This window comes from Lepidochelys kempii, chromosome 3, assembly GCF_965140265.1.
Source record: "Lepidochelys kempii isolate rLepKem1 chromosome 3, rLepKem1.hap2, whole genome shotgun sequence".
Classification (NCBI taxonomy): Eukaryota; Metazoa; Chordata; order Testudines; family Cheloniidae; genus Lepidochelys; species Lepidochelys kempii.
In genome coordinates, this window is record NC_133258.1 from 187,494,179 (window position 1) to 187,500,178 (window position 6,000).

Sequence of the window (6,000 nt, forward strand, 5' to 3'; positions counted from 1 at the left end):
AGAGGCTGTGCAAAAGAAGCAGGGTCAAGAGTCAAGACTGGATCATGTATCCTACAGACCAGCCACCTGGCTTCACCATGCCAAGTAAGATATGTATCACACTGAACCACATCAGAACCACAAACGAGCACTGCAATTATCTGCTACACAGAAGGAAAATGAAAGATTCCCAGTATGTGACTATGGAGAAAATATCCAAGCCATGGACCCTCTAGTGAACCACTCCCCTCTAAAATCTTTGTCCAGCGGAACAACCTTAATTTATTCCATGTCACCGGAAGCCATAGTGTGGATGACAAACTGTTTAAGTTGCCATGCGAAAGAAGAAGAATTAGCCAAAGTGATAAGAATGGGTTATATATATACACTTCAAAGAATATCAGGGTTGGAAGGAACCTCAGGAGGTCATCTAGTCCAGCCCCCTGCTTAACGCAGGGCCAATTCCCAATTTTTGCCCTAGATCCCTAAATGGACCCCTCAAGGATTGAACTTACAACCCTAAGTTTAGCAGGCCAATGCTCAAACCACTGAGCTATCCCTCCCCCCCCAAGTTCCCTTATTTCATTTATTTGTATTACTGTAGAACCTAGACATCATAGGTATGGACCAAGACCCCATTGTGCTAGGCACTGTACAAACACAGAACAAAAAGACTCTTCTCCAAAGACTGCTCTGTGTGCTGAGCTCAGTTAGAAGCTATGGGGAGCATGACTAATAACACTATATTCACCACTCTGATAGTCCAGTTTTACACCAGTATGGCTCCATTGATTTCCATGGAGTTACAATAGTGTACACCTGGAGTACAGCAGTGATTTATAAGGCCCATAGTACACAGTAGATGTATGGTTAGTAGTAACTTGCACAGGCAGAGGAATTGGTTTTTGCCCGTTCAAAGACTTTTTTTTTTGGACATCCAATATCCAATATACATCCAATACACAAATTAATTTGGCCAAAAAACCTTGCCCTTGAACATTTAATTAGGAGATACTCTTGGCAGTCACACCATGGGCTGCAAATTTTCTGGCTCTATATTTGGCCTTTTACAAGCCATTTGCTGTAAGAGGAGGAATGAGCAAGCTGCATTAATTGCTTTTAAATGTATAGCTGGCTTTGTCAAGTTGGCATCCAGCAGTGATATTACCTTGTTCTTCAGGAGATAGTTTGTTTTTCTTTAAGATGGCTCATTTGGAAGGGACTCACTTGTCCTTGAAGGGAAGGAATGTGTTTCTCCTAAATGGAAGTCATGTGTAGTCTGTGCACAGCAGTTTGGTTGTGTTGATAGTAGCAAGACAGACCAGCTGAACAGAAGCTACAGAAGTTGAGAAAGCCAATGAAAAACAAAGTAGTGAACTTGCAGTCCAAGATCAGAAAACACACAGGGATTTTGCCAAAGTAAAGGAAATGACAGCATATAGGTAGAAATAAAGTGAAAAGAGAATGCCCAATCCTTGGGTCCTTGAGCAGGGGGTTGGACTAGATGACCTCCTGAGGTCCCTTCCAACCAAGATATTCTATGATTCTATGAATTGTGGGGGGCAGGCTCTAAAGTGATAGCTTCAGAGCTGCTCTTAATTGCATCAGATGTAATGGACTTCAAATGGCCATGCAGGCAGCCTGGATTCACTAAGGCAGATCAACACTTTGACCGCACCTTCTTCCCCCAGTGATAGCTGCTAAGCCAAAGGATAGAAGACGAGGGGTGTAGAACTTCCATAGCTGGTCCTTCACCACTCAATGATTCCCTCAAACAGGGAGAGAATCTGCAGCTGACTGGGCCTTTTGTACCTGGAGTGGAGCAGAAGGGTTGTGGTGGGGGCCAAGATCTGGCCCAAAGATGTACTTTAGCTAGAGAGTAGGAAGGGAAGAACCAGAGATAACAGAAAGAATATATAAGCAAAATAGGGAAAAACAAGAAAGAACAAGAGGGAAGAACCCATGAAAAAGTCCCTTTTTCCCCTTCACTAATTTTTCACGCTATCTTACAGTTTAAAAAAAGAAAAGGAGTACTTGTGGCACCTTAGAGACTAACCAATTTATTTGAGCATAAGCTTTCGTGAGCTACAGCTCACTTCATCGGATGCATACTGTGGAAAGCATCCGATGAAGTGAGCTGTAGCTCACGAAAGCTTATGCTCAAATAAATTGGTTAGTCTCTAAGGTGCCACAAGTACTCCTTTTCTTTTTGTGAATACAGACTAACACGGCTGTTACTCTGAAACCTTACAGTTTAAGTGACTCTTTGCAAAATCTACATATCAGTAAATAAAACACGTAGCATGTGGTACCTTAGTAGCTATGCAAACCTGATAGGGAGTTGCTTTAAAGGAACCCTTATTCGTATGGGGGTGGATGTTGTCATTTCTCTAGTATATTTTAACAATTCACTTCTTTTTAGGTTAATATGTTAAGTAGCTCTGGGGTCTCTCTAAATCACAAGCAGTACTGATTAATTATTCTTCAATAAAACACTAATCCAAGCCATCTCTCTAATCTGCTTACTTGTTGATCTAATGTTACCCCCTAGTACATTTCCTATGATGGTCCTGCTCCTACTCCTACTCCTATTCCTATTAAAGTAAAAAACAAGCACCGGTGATGTAAGATAGTGTCCTTTTGGTTTAAAACAATATTGAGGATTCATGTTTAGGCAGAGTATGAAATTAGAGAGAATAAGGCCTGGTCTATACTACACGGTTAGGTTGTCACAAGGCAGTTTACATTGACCTAGTTGTGCATGTGTCTTCACTTAAATTTGGCTCCTACCAACAGGAGTGCCCCGCTATGCTGACTTAATAACACAACCCCCCAGAGCAGCATTGAGTCATGGTTGATGCAGTTAGGTTGATGGAGTGTGAGTGTTATTGTGTTACTTACGTCAACCATTACTGGCCTCCAGCAGCTGTCCCACAATGCCCTATATGGACCGCTTTAGTCACCACTGTGAACTCTGATGCCCAGGAGAAGCCCCCCTTCCCCTTTAAAGCCCAGCAAATTTTTAAAATTGTGTTTCCTGATTGCCCAGCTTGGCAAGCACACCTAGCATCTCTCCATTGTTAAGTGCCTGGAGTAGACAGGAGGTATTGGATCTCCTGGGCCTCTGGGGAGAAGAGGCTATGCAGGCACAGCTCTGAACCAGCCATAGAAACATGGACATCTACAAATAGATTGCTCAGGAGATGCAGGAGAAGGGCTATGACAGGGACCACCAGCAGATTCACATGAAAGCAAAGGATCTGCAACAGCCACAGGGAGGCCAACATTTGACCCAGTGCCTAGCCACAGACCTGCCGCTTTTACAAAGAGCTGCATGCCAACCTCAGTGGAGATGCCACCATCACCCCCAACAGCACTGGATCCAGCTGCTCAGTGTTTTTTACTCCAACACAGTCCTGCCACCTGAGCCCGATGCAGGGGAAGGAACCTTGGCTATGTATGCTGTTTGCTTTGAAATTACCGGGATTGCACCCTCATTTTCATTTGTGCTAAAAGAGGTGGTGGAACAACCCTGTAGAATTGCTATCTACTTTTCATTCCTCTCTACAGTTAGGCAGTGGTGGCCATGTGGATTAGCTTGTTTATGTACCCCGGGATGTCCCATGAATCTTCCGTAGAGATCTCAATGTAACTTTCATGGAGGTACTCTGCAATCCTCTGCTGAAGGTTTCTGGGGAGGGCTGCCTTACTTCTTCCACTGTGATAGGACACTTTTCCATACCACTCAGCAATAACTTCAGCAGGCACCATTGCAGTACACAGGCCAGCAGCATATGGGTCTGGATGACACTGGGACACCAGCAGCAGTTGTGCTTTCTCTGCCTCTGTAACCCTCAGAAGTGAGAGATCAGCTCACACCACCAACAGTATTCAGTTCTATTGCCCTATACAACTAGAATCATACAACTGAACTATTCCCTCCTCATTTCCCCAACCCCAAGAGGGACATACTCACCATGGCTCAATCAGTCCCAAGAAGAAATGAGAATGTAGTGCTTACAACTTTTGGGGAGCAGGTGAGTGAGTTCAGCATATTAAGTTTTGATATCAGCAGGGCTGGATTTACACCTTATGCGCCCCTAGGCACAGCACCTTCAGCACTCCCCCATCCCACCTCCCCATGTGGACCTGCCTGGAGCCCCTCTTCCACATCCCCAGGTGGCCCTGTGACACCACCACCCCCAGCCTGTGGCACTGTGTGGCCCACTCTGCTTCCTAACCTGGCTCTAAGAAGGCTGCTGTGACTTTACTTGAGGAAAAAACGCACTGTCACCCTGCTGTTTGCAGCTGTAGACCAGTCAGCCTCAGCTAGCTCAGGCTGTTCTGGCACCACAGTGACCTCTGATGGGCAAATGGAAGAACTGCAGCGCATTTTCTGTGGATAAAAAATTCGGCCTTCTTCGGACAAGAATTCTGCGCATGCTGCAAATGTCACCTAAGGGGAGGGGGCACAACATGAGACATGTGTGGTGTCTCAGTAGGGGGTGGGGTAGAGAAGGAGGCTCCCTCCCTCCCAAGAACTCCTGAACAGTGCGGCCTGCGACAGCAGGGCAGTGAAATAGCCCAAAATACTGCATCTCGCAACTGTTAATAAACCCCAGAAGCTGACAGCTAAAAATAGCCCAGTTATTTTGGGCTAGTATGGGCTAGACAGTTGCATACTTGGCAATGCCTACTGTACCTAATTGGAAATCCGGCCCTGATATCAGTCATGAATACATTGACCATGGTACCTCTGTTGTATCTGCAGTTGCTGCCATTGCAGTATTCAGGGTCTCTCCCCACACTCGCGGAATGCCTGAGTCAGATAAGGAGGAGAAAGGAGAGCTCAGGATGACCTGCAAGCCAGTGCTGCATCAGAGAAAGAGCAAAGGGCCTGGAGGATCACCCTTGCAGACAGCCTGGAAAAGATCATGGAGTGGAGAGGAGAAAGGTACTGGAAAAGAAGACGCATGTGCAGCCAGGACATCCTTGCGCTTCCCTAGCATCAACAGTGCTGGTCCAACAATCTCATCTTCTGCAGCCCATTGAAAACTCAGTATCAGGATCTCCCTAAACCCTCACCTCAACACACCACCCGGTATCAGGGGTTCTCCTTACCACTCCACCACAGGGAATATTACAGACAAACACAGCTTCACATACCTGGACCTTGCGAAAGCCATGGTTGGCGTATTTCAGGTAACCTGAATATGCATGATTGTTCTTTCTCCTGTTCACTTAATTTATTAAGATTTAAAGCTTAATAAAATTTTAATTGTCTGGTTCAAGTTACAGAATAGAATTTTGGAAAAAAAACCCTCATCTTTATTAGTTCATAACATATGCTAGCTGGTGCTGAGCAATTCTAATAACTAACAATTACCTTTTACTGCACTGTGTCACACAACTCATAACATCATTTACAAACAATATTAATAGATGCATTGACAAAGTTATACTCCTTCATACACAGCAACCACTACAAGAATCATACCAGGCCACAAAAGAGCAAGACCAGGTAGAGCACACAACAGCAACACTGCTGCCTCACCGTTAAAATGTTTTTTCAAAGCCTTCCTGAGCTGTATAGCTCTGTGTTGAGCTCTTCTAATAGCTCTTGTATCTGGCTGTTCAAATTCATCAATAGCTGCTCCACCTCCACCTTCCATGGAAACTCCTCGCTTTGCTTCACAGATATTATGCAGGACACAGCAGACAGCTATAACCATTGGAGCTGAGTGAGAAAAAATATCCCAACCTTCAGATGATCAAAGGCACATCCAATTGTCATTTTGTACCTGCTGAGCTGTAGCTGAAGTGTTCCTTAGCCAGTGTATGGCTTCATGAGCCATGGGAGCAAGGGATAGGCTTGGTCACCCAGTATTACTATTGGCATTTCAACATTCCCAATGGTAGTCTGCTAGCTGGGAAAGAAAGTCCCTGCTTGTAGCTTTCTGAACAGTCCTGTGTTCTTAAAGATGCACACACCATGCATCTTCCCTCACCAGCCCACACTGA